The sequence below is a fragment of the Bos javanicus genome, chromosome 15 (assembly GCF_032452875.1).
Source record: "Bos javanicus breed banteng chromosome 15, ARS-OSU_banteng_1.0, whole genome shotgun sequence".
Classification (NCBI taxonomy): domain Eukaryota; kingdom Metazoa; phylum Chordata; class Mammalia; order Artiodactyla; family Bovidae; genus Bos; species Bos javanicus.
In genome coordinates, this window is record NC_083882.1 from 71,765,902 (window position 1) to 71,784,296 (window position 18,395).

Consider the following 18,395-nt stretch of genomic DNA (forward strand, 5'->3'; position numbering starts at 1 on the left):
ACCACCACTGTCATTCCAGTACAACACTCCAAAGGAAGCCCATTCTCAGAGGCTGAAGATACATCAAAGAGGATTGGAGGGGTCCTAGGGCACTGAATTCATTAAGACATAGCAGGTGCTCTGCGGTCCCTCACATGTGTTTCAGTGTGATTTGATCTATATGTTCAGAGACAACAAAGGAGTCTTAAAGGCTCTCTACAGGATCATGAAACACTGGAGCCAACCTCAGAGATCATCTATTCTTGACCTGTGTTAAGTTGCTTGGATAAGGTGATGTCTTATTCATTAGCATATGACAATAACAGTAATGATAATGTTTACTGTGTATTTAGTCTGCACTTGGAGAAGGCCCTGGCACCCCACTCCAGGACTCTTGCCTGGAAACTCCCATGGACAGAGGAGCCTAGTAGGCTGCAGTCCATGGGGTCGCTAAGAGTCGGACACGACTGAGCGACTTCACTTTCACTTTTCACTTTCATGCATTGGAAGGAAATGGCAACCCACTCTGCTCTATGTGCTTTACAGGTAGTAATTCACTTATTCTTCACAACAAAATCATGGTGTCAGTCCTATTATTATTCCCTTTCCATCAATGAGGAAATCAGACACAGGAAGATGAAGCAACTTGTTCAAGGACATAGGATTAGGAAAAAAAAGTCCTTAGCATCTTAATTAATAGGGAGGTCCAACCAGTCCATCCTAAATGAGACCAGTCCTAGGTGTTCATTGGAAGGACTGATGCTAAAGCTGAAACTCCAATACTTTGGCCACCTCATATGAAGAGCTGACTCATTTGAAAAGACCCTGATGCTGGGAGGGATTGGGGGCAGGAGGAGAAGGGGACAACAGAGGATGAGATGGCTGGATGGCATCACCGACTCGATGGACATAAGTTTGAGTGAACTCTGAGAGTTAGTGATGGACAGGGAGGCCTGGTGTGCTGCGATTCATGGGGTTGCAAAGAGTTGGACATGACTGAGCGACTGAACTGAACTGAACTGACTGAATTGTCTATAATGGAGAGATCCATAAATAAGGATTTCTCTGTCCCTTCCTATTTAACATTATTTTTCTCTTTTCTGGAAGGGTGTTGTATATCCCAAACCAACGATGATCACACAAGAAATAAGGGTATTTTTTAAATCATTATGTGCCTTCCCCATGCACACACACACACACATAAACACTTCTACACACTTGAAAATACTTACAATCACAGGTTTTTTTTTTTAACCCTTTAACCAATGAAAACCAAATTATTTGAATGGAATAAAATAAAGAATCACATTTCCCATCCCATCCAATTCATACTCAAAGAATTCTTGGTATGAAAAGTCCTTCTTTGCACCTCTAATCAGGAATAAACACAACTAAATCAATACCTTGAACTTCGAGGACAATTCAAATAATTTAATAATTGAGTCATTTATTACTTTCCTCATGAAAACAATAAATACTGACTGAGCAACAATTTGCTTTAGTATCTATGCACTGGGTATATATGGCAATCAATAAAGCAGATTACACCTCTGACTTCATGAACATTTTTGGTGGTAAAGGTGATATCATTACTATATTACGATGTTTTCTCTTAGGTAAATACATTCTGTATTTATAAATTCTGTAAATTCATAAAGTCAGAACTATTTGAAAGAGTGAAATGAGACATTGTGACAAACAAATAGAATTCAAAGTATCAAAGAACTGTAATCACATAATCCACTGACGCAAAGATAAGTTCTTAATATTATTAGTTCTAGTTTAAAATCTCATGGCACCCCACTCCAGTAGTCTTGCCTGGAAAATCCCATGGACAGAGGAGCCTGGTAGGCTGCAGTCCATGGGGTCACTGAGGGTCGGACACGACTGAGCGACTTCACTTTCACTTTTCACTTTCATGCATTGGAGAAGGAAATGGCAACCCACTCCAGTGTTCTTTCCTGGAGAATCCCAGGGACAGGGAAGCCTGGTGGGCTGCCGTCTATGGGGTTGCACAGAGTTGGACACCACTGAAGTGACTTAGCAGCAGCAAAGAGACCCATACATAACACAAAAGTCACAAACTCTGAATTTGAACTTGTCATTTCTTTGAAGGAACTCTATCTCTTAGGATCCTCCCATCATGCATCCCCAGGGACTCCAGTAAATAAGTCTATAAGTTCCACAATCAGCAACATATTCTCTTTTGATGGTTCAGAGCCAAGTGAAATCTCCCATTCTAACAGAGCCAGAGTATCAGGATGGTGAACTATAAGGGCTATAAACAGGTAGATAATGCAGACATGTTTTAAATGGCCAACTAAGAACAAAAGAAAAAAAAAATATGACAGGAGAAGTGTATACTATAGAATATAATACTACCTGAAATGAACATACAGGTAGCTATATCAAGTTTTTATTGCAAATCATTTAAGACTGGGAAGGCCCTGGCATCAGACTGCAGTACTTGAATATGCTTCCACCATGTAATAGCTAAGTGATAGGCAATGATTCCTTTGATTGACACGGATACCCAGTAGGCTAGGTTCTTCAGAGAGACAGCTGTCATCCTCCACTCCCTCAAAGAGCAGCATCTTTTGAAAATTAAAAGCCAAAGATATGGAAACTGGCTACAACTGAGTACTTGAGCAGGCCTCCTGATAAAATGCTGATGAGATAAAACATAGCTGAAGGTCAATAACTGAAACAAAAGGCTTGGGTCCTGGACTCTGATCACACCAAAATATAAATCCTCTGTTAGAAATGCTGAGGTTGATGGTCAGTGCTGGAAGCTACAATTCTGCTACGTCACAGAACTGGAACCACAAAGTTTGGACCTCAGGCCCAAACCATCCTAGAGGAAGTGCTGGTGTTCCCCCAACCATGAAGCTTATGAGCCCCACAGCTCAAGGCTGGGGGCCCTTTCAAGTCTGATGTCTTACTCAGTGGATCCCTGTGCACCCAGCATTGAGAAGCTGGCTCACCTGCTGCTGCTCTGCCTCTGGAAGTTTTCCCCCAATCCAAGGTTGGTCTCAGCTGGTATATGTGCTGCGGGGTCATTCACTCTTGATTACTTGACATTAGATGGTCTTGGACAAGTTATGAATTCTCTGTGAGCCTCGGTATCCTCTTCATCAAATAGGGATAATACCAGTAAACACTTCATTTGGTTTCTGTGAGGATTAAATGAGATAATCTATGTCAAGTGTTTATCACAGCTCCCACACATAGCAAACATGCAAAAATGCTAGCTATCATTAGAATTTAGGATTTAATTCCACAGGATTTTTAAAATACAAATAAGGGAGGTTTTTTTTTTTTTTTTAAATCACATCTCTAAAGGAAATAAAAGATAAACTTGAGATTTTTCATTAAGAGATTCAGAGAACACTTATTTTACAGTCTATGACTCTGTAGTTGATGTGGTAAAGATTCTTTGACAATGAAGTGATTCTGAGTTTCAGATCAAAGAAGGGAGATTTATTTATGAAGATACTTAAGCTTCTGCTCCTAACTAGTGCCTAGGAATCTGTTTGTACCTCTTGACAGATGAGAAATGGAGAAGTGGTGTGAGGGAAAGCCCAAGTGACTGTACTTTTTTCCTACACGATTATTCATTCATTTATTCACTCATCTGTGTATTATTTCTTTTATGCAAGTTATATATTGCAATACACAGAACTAAGCATCATGGTGTAATAAGAAGACAAAAATCAAGCCAACACTGACAAGTAAAAATTGGCTTGTCCAAGACATATTCTCCATATGCCAGTCTCCCAAAGAAGTTGTTGGCCTCCTGAGGTTATTTGGAAATCAGCTACAGCAAAATCGTTAAGCAACCAAACTCTAGTAAAATTCTGATGTTGCTGATTCAGCCATGTTCAAGTGTGACAAAGTGGTGGGACACTGATCCTGTCAAGGAAGAGGTCTGTGTTCTCTTAACTATGGATGTCAAGCTTGGCAGGATAAGACTTGGAGCTAAGATTATGCCATACTTGTAGCTGATGGATTCTGGCTCTTAATCATTGCTGGGGAGGGACTATTACTTTGCTAATTAGTTTTTTAAAAGTCTTCTGGTACTCTAGGCTTAGATTTACTAGACTCCTGGGTGCACCCCCAAGAGTACAAAGGGAAATGGAGAGCATGGACTTCTACTGTGGTGATGCCTCCAATGTAATGTTCTTTCATCAGTCCTAGTATGTGAGCTTCCTGGAGTTTGTCCAGGTTTGATTAATACACTTGTTACTCTTATGAAGCCCATTACATGGATGATCCTACACTTAGTGTAGGAAACTAATCCAATTCATAGAAATAAGATGCTGTGGAGATAGTATGTGCCATATCTAGGGTGAATAATTTATTTCCTCTACTGATAAACCTCTGGCTGTCTTGGAGGTGCTAGTTGGAATCCAACCCTACACCTCTGACCATTTCCCTTCCACAAGAAGAGGAGTGGCTCTACTGCATAGGATAAGAGCACCTGTACCATCTGTTCCTGGAAGGTGAGAGGTAGGCTATATTTCTGCTTGCAACTGTGTGTGTGTGTGTGTGTGTGTGTGTGTGTCTGCTAAGTTGCCTCAGGCATGTCCAACTCTTTGTGAGCCTATGGACTATAGCCCGCTAGACTCCTCTGTCCATGGGATTTTCCAGGCAAGAATAATGGAGTGGGTTTCCATGCCCTCTTCCAGGTGATCTTCCTGACCCAAGGATCAGACCCATGTGTCTCAAGTCTCCTGCATTGGCAGAAAGGTTCTTTACCCAGTGAGCCACCTGGGAAACCCACTTGCAACTATACCTCTCACCATACAAGGTGCCAGGGGCATTTTAGGAGGAAGATAGGAAATCTATTTTGACCTTATGTACCAGGTGTGTTTCTCAACACAGCTTTTCTAATAATAAAATTAAATATCTGAACTTCTAAGGAAGTCAAAACTTCCCTGTCCATTCTTTAATAGGTTCAAAACTTAAAGTAACATTTGACTCAGTGTCTCTTTTAAATCTCAACCATTTTTATTCAGACGTGAGTTTGAATCCCAATTGATATTGAAAAGATGGAGTTCAGTCTCAAGATGCTGGTGCATTCATTTGTCCATGGTAATATTAATATTAGTAATAGCTATCTCATTGGTTGTATGGAGATTAACTGAGATCACATGCCTGACATAGTAGGTATCCATAATTCAGCTTCTATGATATTTGTGATATACAAAGAAGTCTAGACAAAAAAAAAAAAACAACTTTGTGAAATTAGGAAGGCAGGAGTTGAAACCTGATATTAGGAACTTTTAATAATTTTTCAAGTACTTTAAATATAGAAAATATTATTAAAAATTAGCAGATGACTCAAAAAAATTGAAACCTTCTTACAACCTGTGTTCATGCACTCCAGTCACTATGACACCACTTTTAAAAACAAAGAACTTGAGTGCCTGCTACAGCGAGATCAAAGGAGGACGTGTCATAAATGGCTGTGGAAGTCACACCTCAGTCCCTGGCCGTCCTGTCCTTGCTCTGCATGTGCCATTTAAAATGCAATTCCCTTTGAATGGGCACAGAGCAGTTCTATTACCAGACATGACTGCTTTTACAACTAGCAGCGCTTTAATGATTTTATGTCATCGCAATAATAGAAACATGACATTCAACTGTGACTACAGCTTGTGCGAGTCTATTTTTGGAAAACCGATTTTGTAGAGGACATGAAAATGTGGAGTCTTGGTGCCTGTTTATTTCCCAAAAGGCTGAGCCAGGAACTCTCACACCTCAGTCCCCTCCGTGGACCTTTCATGACTTTCTGAAATGAGTGTGATAACTTGAGGTCTCAAACAATGATGCTTCACATACAAAAAACCCACTTTAGAGAAGGAGACTTGAGCCTGAATCTAATTTTCTCCTTGGAAGGAACATCCTTTATGAAGTATTTCAATGCCTGAGTCCTTATTCTTGATAAGGGCCAAGTCCACAAACAACAATAACAAAAGTACATGCACTCGCTCAGTGGAGGAATCCCGCTAATCTTTCACAGACAAATTTGAAGGTAAGAGTCATAAACTCCCTCACCATCCTTCACTCACAGGTCAGCACTATCTCTGTCAGCACACGCATTCAACTTCTTCTAATCTCAGACAGGTGATTCTCTCTCGCTTAAGGCCAACTCTTCCACCTGTGGTCTTAATTCCCACCCCTACTGTCTCTTTTGGGCTTCTCCAGTGGCACAATTGTAAACAATCTGCTTGCAACGTGGGAGACACGGATTCGATCCCTGGGTGGGGAAGATCCTCTAGAGGAGGGCATAGCAACCCACTGAAGTATTCTTGCCTGGAAAATCCCACGGACAGAGGATCCTGGCGGGCTACAGTCCGTAGGGTCGCGAAGAATCAGACACGACTGAGCGACTGAGCATCACACTGTCTCTTGTAGGACTTGATGTATCAGGGTCTACTTTGCTCCAACATTTCCACTTTTCCCCTTGCTACTGGGTCTCTCCTTTCAGTCTGTTAAATGCCAAAATCCTTACTGTGACACACACAGACACACACAGAGGCACAACCCTCTGTCTTCTTCTCGTCTCTGACCCATTTTCCTTCACAACTGAACTAGTTAAATTAGTTCACATTTGTAGCCTCCCAGTTTTAAAATTCTTGTTTTCTCTCTTGCTTCTATAAATAAGTAGGCAATTTTTCCTTGCCTTCTTGTTTCAAACAAGATAGTGCAATCTTTTCTTATCTGTCCTTCCCCTCTTCAATCCCTGTCTGTAGTCCTCTACTGTTATCAGTCTCCCCAAACTGCCCAGGAAAACTTCATCAATGACCTCATTAGAGTTAAATCCAATGGTCAGTCTCAGTAATTTGAACATTTTGCTTGCATGTGATACAAACAATACCTCCTTTCCCTTTCTAAAAATTCTCCTCTCTTTGATTTCATGCTACTGCATGAAATAAACTACTTCATTTCTACCAGTTATCATGTATTTTCTCCAAATACTGTACCATACACTTCACACTGTTGAAACAACACTGAAAGGTAGGGAATATTGTAATCATGTATACCTTTAAAAAGCAAGCAACTGAAACCTAAAGAAATGGAATAATTTTACTCAAGTTACATAGTATATGTAAGGAATGGGTTAAGAACACAGCTCTAACTTACACCAGTGTACATTTTCAATTTGTTAATATGATATTTAAAACATATAGGAATATACCGATCATAACAACTAACAGATCTCATCTATCCACAGATTTAGCACATCTTAACATTTTGCTTAACAATTTGTACTAATTTATTTTTCCAGAACTGATATATTAGAAAAAGCTAAAGCCCAACTTGTAATTCTCCTCAATGTTACTCCCTTTTCTTCCCAGAGGAAACCATTATACTCTAGGGGGTCTCTATCATTTATATCCATTTTTTTAATCCTACTATTAGGTTGATACAAGCTTCTTTATTCCTCCCTCATTTCCTTATCTGGATATAAAATATTCTTTCTTTTCTGTTTGTGTTCACTCATACAAATATTGACCTCTAGTTAATGATTTATATGCTGATGTATTTCAGGGGAAGTACACCGATGTCCGCAACTTACTCCCAAACGCATCCCCAAAATAGTGACGGATAGAGGGATGGAAAGTTTAAACATATATACTTAAGAGTTTATAGATAATCAATATGTTTAGTCACTTGTCAAACCAAATAAAGCTTTAGAATATCTTCACACCACAGTTCTTCCTCTAATGTACCACATCGAGCTGTCTTGTTTTTGCCTATAAAATACCTTGTCCACAATGATCAAAAATTAATATTACATCATTCTTTTCTACAGTCCAAGTTTTCTTACATTTATATGTTTATCAAAATATTTCCTAACCATCTCATCCTTATTTGGGGAGGAGAGGATTCAGTCTCCTCTTACTGATTTCCATGCTTTTTTTTTTTTTTTTGTGAGAATCTAGAATTGTTAATTGTCACAGTATTTTTATGAACATTTAAATTTCTTCCCCTGAATTATACTTTGACTAAGTATAGAATTCTACGTTGACAAGTATATGTCATCCCCCCTTCAAAGTTATCATTCTATCATGACTGTGAGACATCTTCAGTAATTCTAATTTTCATTCCTTTGATTGTAATAGATATTTCATCTCTGTCTGCTTTTAAGACTTTTCTTTTTTTTGGTTGTGCGAGTTTTGAAGTTTCAGGGCAATATATCTGTGTGTAGAATTGTTTTTGATCATCCTGTCAAGAATGTAGTATACTCAGTAATTCTAAAGGTTGAAATCTCTTTTCAATCCAGTAGATTTCTGAGTCATTGTATCTTTTACTTTCCTTTATTCTCCTCTTCTAAAAACTCCATTGTATGTTTTCTGTAGTATCGTATCTTCCTCATATCTTTACACCCATGGTGAATGTCTAATTATTTAAACAGATTTATTTTCAAGTTACTAACATTTACAATTATCTACATCTTTACCAAATTATTTATTTACAACCTCCAAATCATACAACTCATATGTTTCATAGCAAGATAACAAGATAGGGGTCTTTCTTCAAGTTTGATGCCTGTGGTTCTTTTTCTTTTTTGTATCTATTTAAACGTTTACACATTTACTTTAATGTCTCCTCTGACTAGTTCTATTATTTCTTATTCCAGGGTGTGAATTCTATTTGTTGAATTTTCTGATCCGCTTTAATTATGACTCCCTACAGGTGACTTGAAATGTCTTAAGGAATCTTCATGGAGGTTGTTATAGACTGACTTGTCTCCTCAAAATTCATGTGCTGTTGAAGCCCTAACACCCAGTGTGGCTGTATTTGGACAAAAGGTCTTTGAAGAGGTCATTAAGGTCAAACAATGTCATCAGGTTGGGATCCTAATTCAATGGAACATGTGTTCTCATCAGAAGAAGAGGAGTTAACAGGAAAATGCATGCAGAGGAAACCCTGGGTGAGGACACAGTGAAGATGAAACCACCAACACACCAAGAAGAGCAATCACACCAGAAACCAGCGCTGCTAACACCTTGATCTTGGGCTTCCAGCCTCAAGAACTGCGAGAGAAAATATATACATGCTGTTTAAACCACACAGACTTTGGTCTCCTTCAGGAGCCCCAGTTAGTAGCAACATCCATTGGGTGCCAGTTCACATTCATCTCCTCATTGTTGTCATGGTTTCAGAGTTTATATTAGAATGTTGGTAAGTTCTCAACTTGCCATTCTCACATCACATAAGGAATATAAATTTGGAACTCACAAATTTGCTTCAAGTGTTTCACATTGCCTGTTTCTAAAAAAATGACTTGTTTTCACTCATGGCTAGTGGTTAGAATTTTGTTGTTGAGGACATAGTAGGATACCTTCCTGTCTCAAAGGTCCAGTGGATAATACACATTCAGTCTCTTTGTGTAAGTAGCTCCTCTCTGAGGGTACTGAAATATCAGACCAAAAATTTAAGGTAAGTTTTCCAGTTCTAATAACTGGAAATTGGGGACCTCTGATTATTAATTTTATCTTGATTTTTTTTTTTCATTTTGCAATCTAAGGAGTCCCTTTCTTGATTTTTTAAAAATTTATTAGGGTATTGTTGCTTCACAATATTGTGTTAGTTCTGCTATCCAATGAAGTGAGTCAGCTATACATATACATATACATATATTCCCTTCTTCTTAAGCCTCTTGCCCACCCACCCCCCATTCTACCCCTCTAGGTCACCACAGAGCACTGAGATAAGCTCCCTGTGCTACATAGAAGGTTCCCAGTAGCTAGCTATTTTTATAAATGGTAGCATATGTATGTCAATTCCAATCTCTCAGCTCACCCCACCCCTCCTGCTTCACCATGTCTGCGTGGCCATTCTCTGCATCTGAATCTCAATTTCTGCCCTGCAGATAGGTTCATCTGTACCATTTTTCTAGATTCAACATAGAAAATAAAATGGGCAGAAGACCTAAACAGACATTTCTCCAAATAATACATACAGAGGGCCAAGGGGCACGCGAAAAGATGCTCAACAGCACTAACCGTTAGAGAAATGCAGATCCAACTACAATGAGGTATCACCTCACATGGTTCAGAATAGCCATCAACAAAAAACACTTTCTTGAGTTTTACCATTTCAAACATACTTCTTTCATGATTTGTTTGGGGTGCAAATAAAACTCTTCTGTGTCAGCTTAATTTCAGATAATAACCTGATGTCTCTTATGCTCTTTGTACGTCACCACACCACCTTTCCTGGCCCATCATTTCTCTGACTACCTATTATAACATGCAAAATCTAACTTCTCTTTCTCTGCTTGACAATGAGATATGTCAGAGGATCAATATCCTCTTCTGATGTTCTTATTGAACAAACTAGTCTACTTCCAATGTTACAAGTAACTGACTTCTGAAAAGTCCTATTTGATATCTCAACTCCCACATTCCATCAAAAGGCAAATTCTATACCCTCAGCCTTCCTAGCATTGTCATTTCACAACAGCTACCATCAAATCTCACTTCTGGTGGGATAGAGCAGTTTCTCCAGATCTAAACTTGCACTATTTAATGGTTAGCCAAACTACAGCCATACATCTTATCATGTTTGTTCTTTTCACTTTCTTTTCATTTTTTTAAATAACTAATGCATACTCTTTAGATCTCTTCAGTGGATTTCCTTACCCTATAGAAAAAAGTTCAAGCTCTTCAGTTTACAAAACCAAATCTTCATAATTGAGCCTTCGACTGCTGATCCAGAATTATTTTGCATAGTGATTCATACCACCACCAAGAACTGCTGTTCACTTAAGCCATTTGTAGTGTCTTTCCGTGACTTGGCTCAAGCAATGTCCTTACCCTGAAATGATTTCTCCTTGGCCCCTCTCACCCACTTCAGCTCAACATCACTTTCTTAAAACTTTCAGTCTCTTTTCCAGGGAAAGTTGACCACATCCTCCTCTGTATCCCCGCCACATATACTTATCCTTGGTACTTATTAAAATCTTAAATCCACTGATATAATAATAGGCTCGTCTTCTACTCTGAAACTGATATCATACAAGACATGGTTTCTCAGTCTCAGTGGGATAAGCAATAGACCAGACAATTGTATGTTGCGTGGGTTGTTCTGCGAATTGTAGGATATTAAGCAGCATTCTTGACTTCTAACTACTAGATATTAGTAGTTGCCACCCTTTACCAGACATGACAACCAAAAACGTCTCCAGACATCATCAAATGTCTGAGGGATCGGGGTGGGAGCATAATCATCCCTGGCTGAGAACCAATGCCTTAAGATAGAAACCACATTTCCTGGGTTCAAGGTCACCACATGTATTCTAGAAGTCCAAGTTGACAGAGTGCATAATGAATAAAAATATTTTAGTAATCAACACACACACATATATATCTCTATATACACATATATATGTGTATATAGAGATATATATGTCAGTATAAGTTATACATTAGCTGAAATATATGAAATATTTGACTTGCAAATTATGTCTTTGGGTAATTCAGGGAGCTTAGGTTTAAATAATATTAGTAGGGCATAAGATGGACTATACACAGACATTTCATAGTTAAGGACCAAATACCAACTAAGATATACAGTTAAGTAAGAACAATTAGCAATTTTGTGAATTGGCTGCCAGTTCAAATTTATTTTGCAAAGGCTAATGTTTACTTAAGTTGAAATGTCTGACAATTATAAGAGCTTTCATTGCATGAGCTTATGTTTAAATTTCAGCAACTCTGCATTTAAATTGAGGCAATATAATCTCCTGGGCAATTGTCAAAACAAGTAACTATGTTGACAAGGAATCTTGGAAATTAAAGTTAAGAATGCGTGTGTGTGTGTGTATACACACATTATATATGCATATATATATATATTCACATATGTACATATAATACATATGTACAGTCGTGTCCGACCCTTTGCAGGCCCCATGGACTGTAGCCTACCAGGCTGCTCTGTCCATGGGATTTTCCAGGCAAGAGTACTGGAGTGGGGTGCCATTGCCTCCTCCAGGGACATATAATACATACATACATAAATGTGTACATATATATGGGCTTCCCAGGGGGCTCAGTGCTGAAGAATCAGCCTGACAACACAGGAAACTCAGGAGTCGCAGGTTTGATCCCTCTGTCGGGAAGACCCACTAGAGGAGGAAATGGCAACCCACTCCACTATTCTTGCCTGAAAAATCCCAAGGGCAGAGAAGCCAGGTGGGTTACAGTCCATGGGGTTGCAAAGTGTCATACATGACTTAGCGAATGAGCACATGCATGCAAACACACACACACATATGCATGTACACGTTATGTTCCTCAACTGTTCTTCCCTTAGACATTTATTTAATAAATATTTAGAGAATGCTTGGAATGTGCAAAATAACTAAATAAAATAAAAAGATTTTTTACTTCTACTGTGTGCTCCGTCACTCCTTCTAGAGGAGATAATTCAAGCATGAAAACAATTAAATAAGTGGAATTAAAAGGTTAAGAATGTTCAAATGAAATATTCAATCTTTTGATTTAGTAAAATCAAGAAAGAAATCATAGACAACATGGCACTGAATTTTGGCCTTGGGGGTAATTATTAATATCAAAAGTGTTTATAATAACAAAAAAGAAAAGTATTAACATTAAATATCAATTGAATCATTACCTTCATTTGAAAATTTTAGTTCTGAAAACTGCAGTATGCAAAACCATGTGCTCTATACTTAATAAGATCAGGAAACATAATTTTGCATTCATTTTCAGTTACAGAAGACTCAGGTATAAAATGTATTACATAAGGATCAAAGTCTGGAAGAAAACATATGGCAATGTTAATAATTATTTCTGGATTTCAGGATTGACAGGGGCAATATTACTTCTGTTTTTAGATACCACAATATTTTAAATGTATCTTCCACATTTCTTCCATAGCTCTTTTATTCTTATAAAACAAAAACATATTCATTTATATATGCACAAATAAAATTCTATACAAAGTTTTGTTCTTTGATGCTACTCAGATTTTAGAAAATATATTCTATATAGGCTTTCGTTTATTTACCAATAGTCAGTTCAGTTGCTCAATCGTGTCTGACTCTTTGTGACCCCATGAACCTCAGCATGCCAGGCCTCCCTGTCCATTACCAACTCCCAGATTTTACCCAAACTCATGTCTATCAAGTCGGTGATGCCATCCAGCCATCTCATGCTCTGTCATCCCCTTCTCCTCCTGCCCCCAACCCCTCCCAGCATCAGAGTCTTTTCCAATGAGTCAAATCTTCGCATGAGGTGGCCAAAATATTGGAGTTTCAGCTTCAGCATCGGTCCTTCCAATGAACACCCAGGACTGATCTCCTTTAGGATGGACTGATTGGATCTTCTTATAGTCCAAGGGACTCTCAAGAGTCTTCTCCAACACCACGGTTCAAAAGCATCAATTCTTTGGCGCTCAGCTTTCTTCACAATCCAACTGTCACATCCGTACATGACCACTGGAAAACACATAGCCTTGAACAGATGGACTTTTGTTGGCAAAGTAATGTCTCTGCTTTTTAATATGCTATCTAGGTTGGTCATAACTTTCCTTCCAAGGAGTAAGCGTCTTTTAATTTCATGGCTGCAATCACCATCTGCAGCAATTTTGGAGCCCCCAAAAATAAAGTCTGACACTGTTTCCACTGTTTCCCCATCTATTTCCCATGAAGTAGGACAAGATGCCATGATCTTTGTTTTCTGAATGTTGAGCTTTAAGCCAACTTTTTCACTCTCCTCTTTCACTTTCATCAAGAGGCTTTTTAGTTCCTCTTCACTTTCTGCCATAAGGGTGGTGTCATCTGCATATCTGAGGTTATTAATATTTCTCCCATCAATCTTGATTCCAGCTTGTGCTTCTTCCAGCCCAGCATTTCTCATTATGTACTCTGCATATAAGTTAAATAAGCAGGGTGACAATATACAGCCTTGACATACTCCTTTTCCTATTTGGAACCAATCTGTTGTTCCATGTCCAGTTCTAACTGTTGCTTCCTGACCTGCATATAGGTTTCTCAAGAGACAGATCAGGTGGTCTGGTATTCCCATCTCTTTCAGAATTTTCCACAGTTTATTGTGATCCACACAGTCAAAGGCTTTGGCATAGTCAATAAAGCAGAAATAGATGTTTTTCTACAACTCTCTTGCTTTTCTGATGATCTAGCAGGTGTTGGCAATTTGATCTCTGGTTCCTCTGCCTTTTCTAAAACCAGCTTGAACATCAGGAAGTTCACGGTTCACATATTGCTGAAGCCTGACTTGGAGAATTTTGAGTATTACTTTACTAGCGTGTGAGACGAGTGCAATTGTGCAGTAGTTTGAGCATTCTTTGGCATTGCCTTTCTTTGGGATTGGAATGAAAACTGACCTTTTCCATTCCTGTGGCCACTGCTGAGTTTTCCACATTTGCTGGCATATTGAGTGCAGCACTTTCACAGCATCATCTTTCAGGATTTGAAATAGCTCAACTGGAATTCCATCACCTCCATTAGCTTTGTTCATAGTGATGATTTCTAAGGCCCACTTAACTTCACATTCCAGGATGTCTGGCTCTAGGTGAGTGATCACACCGTTGTGATTATCTGGGCCGTGAAGATCTTTTCTGTATAGTTTTCCTGTGTATTCTTGCCACCTCTTCTTGATATTCTGCTTCTGTTAGGTCCATACCATTTCTGTCCTTTATTGAGCCCATATTTGCATGAAGTGTTCCCTTGCCCTCTATGATTTTCTTGAAGAGATCTCTAGTCTTTCCCATTCCGTTGTTTTCCTCTATTTCTTTGCATTGATCGCTGAGGAAGGCTTTCATATCTCTCCTTGCTATTCTTTGGAACTCTGCGTTCAGATGCTTATATTTTGCCTTTTCTCCTTTGCTTTTCGCTTCTCTTCTTTCCACAGCTATTTGTATGGTCTCTTCAGACAGCCATTTTGCTTTTTTGCATTTCTTTTCCATGGGGATGGTCTTGACCCCTGTCTCCTGTACAATGTTACGAACCTCATTCCATAGTTTATCAGGCACTCTATCAGATCTAGTCCCTTAAATCTATTTCTCACTTCCACTGTGTAATAATAAGGGATTTGATTTAGGTCATACCTGAATGGTCTAGTGGTTTTCCCTACTTTCCTCAATTTAAGTCTGAATTTGGTAATAAGGAGTTCATGATCTGAGCCACAGTCAGTTCCTGGTCTTGTTTGTGTTGACTGTATAGAGCTTCTCCATCTTTGGCTGCAAAGAATATAATCAATCTGATTTCAGTATTGACCATCTGGTAATGTACATGTGTAGAATCTTCTTTTGTGTTGTTGGAAGAGAGTGTTTGCTATGACCAGGGCATTCTCTTGGCAAAATTCTATTATCCTTAGCCCTGCTTCATTCCGTGTTCCAAGGCCAAATTTGCCTGTTATTCCAGGTGTTTCTTGACTTCCTACTTTTCCATTCCTGTCCTCTATAATGAAAAGGACATCTTTTTTGGGTGTTAGTTCTAAAAGGTCTTGGAAGTCTTCATAGAACCATTCAACTTCAGCTTCTTCAGTGTTCCTGGTTGGGACATAGGCTTGGATTACTGTGATATTGAATGGTTTGCCTTGGAAACAAACAGAGATCATTCTGTCATTTTTGAGATTGCATCCAAGTACTGCATTTCGGACTCTTTTGTTGACCATGATGGCCACTCCATTTCTTCTAAGGGACTCCTGTCCACAGTAGTAGATATAATGGTCATCTGAGTTAAATTAACCCTTTCCAGTCCATTTCAGTTTGCTGATTCCTAGTATGTTGACGTTCACCATATTATATTGACAGAAGTTTCAGATACCAAAAGAGGGAAAACATTTTGTCAAATTTTATTTCCATACATGGCTAAATGGTTGTAGATTGTGACTTAGTAAATTGTGTAAATACAAGAAATCATAAATTTGAAATTTTCTATGTTGAAATTGCCATAATATTCCCTCTAGAACTTGATATTTACTTCTTAAAACACTCACTTGTCTATTTGCTAGCCAAGATATCCGGAAAAATTGATTACAAATTGTATCAGAAGATTAAAAGAACTGTAGGGATTTACATCAAATATACAAAAGCTTAAATCCCTCCTCTTCCATGAAGCTTTTGGTATAACTGGTGTCTATACTGAAAAGGAGTACGTCAAGGCTGTATATTGTCACCCTGCTTATTTAACTTATATGCAGAGTACATCTTTAGAAACGCTGGACTAGAAGAAACACAAGCTGGAATCAAGATTGCCGGGAGATATCTCATTAACCTCAGATATGCAGATGGCACCACCCTTATGGCAGAAAGTGAAGAGGAACTCAAAAGCCTCTTGATGAAAGTGAAAGTGGAGAGTGAAAAAGTTGGCTTAAAGCCCAACATTCAGAAAATGAAGATCATGGAATCCAGTCCCACCACTTCATGGGAAATAGATGGGGAAACAGTGGAAACAGTGACAGACTTTATTTTTGGGGGCTCCTAAATCACTGCAGATGGTGACTGCAGCCATGAGATTAAAAGACGCTTACTCCTTGAAAGGAAAGTTATGACCAACCTAGATAGCATGTTAAAAAGCAGAGACATTACTTTGCCAACAAAGGTTCGTCTAGTCAAGGCTATGGTTTTTCCAGTGGTCATGTATGGATGTGAGAGTTGGACTGTGAAGAAGGCTGAGCGCTGAAGAATTGATGCTTCTGAACTGTGGTGTTGGAGAAGACTCTTGAGAGTCCCTTGGACTGCAAGGAGATCCAACCAGTCCATTCTGAAGGAGATCAGCCCTGGGATTTCTTTGGAAGGAATGATGCTAAAGCTGAAACTCCAGTACTTTGGCCACCTCATGCAAAGAGTTGACTCATAGGAAAAGACTCTGATGTTGGGAGGGATTGGGGGCAGGAGAAGAAGGGGATGACAGAGGATGCGATGGCTGGATGGCAACACTGACTCGATGTACATGAGTCTGGGTGAACTCCGGGCATTGGTGATGGACAGGGAGGCCTGGCATGCTGTGATTCATGGGGTCACAAAGAGTCGGACATGACTGAGTGACTGAATGGAACTGATACTGATTTTAGGGTGTCCCTGGTGGCTCAGATGGTAAAGAATCTGTCTGCGATGCAGGAGACCCATGTTTGATCCCTGGGTTGGTAAGATCCCCTGGAGAAGGTAATGGCAACCCACTCCAGTATTCTTGCCAGGAGAATTTCATGGACAGAGGAGCCTGGTGGGCTACAATCCATGGGATTGCAAAGAGTCGGACACGACAAAGTGACTAACACACACATACTGATATTAGGCTTCCCAGGTGGCGCTAGTCGTAAAGAACCAGCTTGTCAATGCATGGGATATATCAGACATGGGTTCAATGCCTGGGTTGGGAAGATTCCTTGGAGGAGGAAATGACAACCAACCCCAGAGTTTTTGCCTGGAGAATCCCATGAACAGAGGAGCCTGGAGGGCTACAGTCCATGGGATTGCAAAGAGTTAAACATGACTGAGTGACTTAGCACATACACACTGACATCACACTTATTGGGATGATTCATATCACTACTATCTTATATGGTATTATATGTGGAAATACTCTGCCTTACAGGGGAATTTCTTAAATATTCAGATGAAATATTTTACTTTTTTTAACTGAACACCCTTGGGAGCTGAAGGTATGTTTTGGTACTACTTAACAACAAGAATTACCAAATGTACAAATACTGAGTGCCTGGTAAACAGTAGGCATCTAATAAATATTTTAAAGAATGTAATCACAGAGAAAAGAATAGCTTACCAAAGTGACAAAAGTTAATAAAAGGCAGCAAATTATATTTGGTGGTCTCAGTATAATCTGGAATTACAACTGCACCAGCATATCACAGAGACCTGAATGTATTCCTTTCCCCAGGATTCAGACCTTCTCAAAAAATTTCTCCAAGAGGCTTTTAATGTTAAAAAAAAAGAATGGTTGATTAGTTGAACTCCATCTTTCCAAACACATACCACACCTAATATGCCCCAGCCTTGAGACCGACATGATTGCTCTTCTTGTTGTACGACCTGTAACCCCCTGATTATCACATTATTTGCCCTTACACATCCTCAGGTCTCTGCTCAAGGGTCATGTCCTCAGAAAGTTATATTCTGGCTACTCCATTAAAAACAAAAATAAACATGGCTTCCCTGGGGGTCCAGTAGTTAAGAATTCACCTTGCAATGCAGGGGACGTGGGTTCAATCCCTTGGGCAGGAGAATCCCACACGCTGTAGGGCAGCTAAGCCGTGTACCGCAGGAGAAGCCACCACAATAAGATGCCGTTGCATGCAACCAGAGAGTAGCCCCTGCTCTTGCAACTAGAGAGAGTCCACGTGCAGCAAGAAGACCCAGCACAGCCAAAGATAAATCCAAAATAAGTAACA

The 18,395-nt window shown here is 39.3% G+C and overlaps 1 protein-coding gene across 2 annotated transcripts in view; it reads right to left on the minus strand.

The window, feature by feature from the left end:
- Positions 1 to 18,395, minus strand: part of LRRC4C (leucine rich repeat containing 4C) — a 1,431,417-nt gene that overhangs the window by 1,138,058 nt on the left and 274,964 nt on the right. For both annotated transcript variants that reach the window (XM_061381179.1, XM_061381176.1), the window contains exon 2: positions 2,964 to 3,152. The gene's annotated coding sequence lies outside the window, so the exon portion shown is untranslated. The remainder of the gene's footprint in view (positions 1 to 2,963; positions 3,153 to 18,395) is intronic.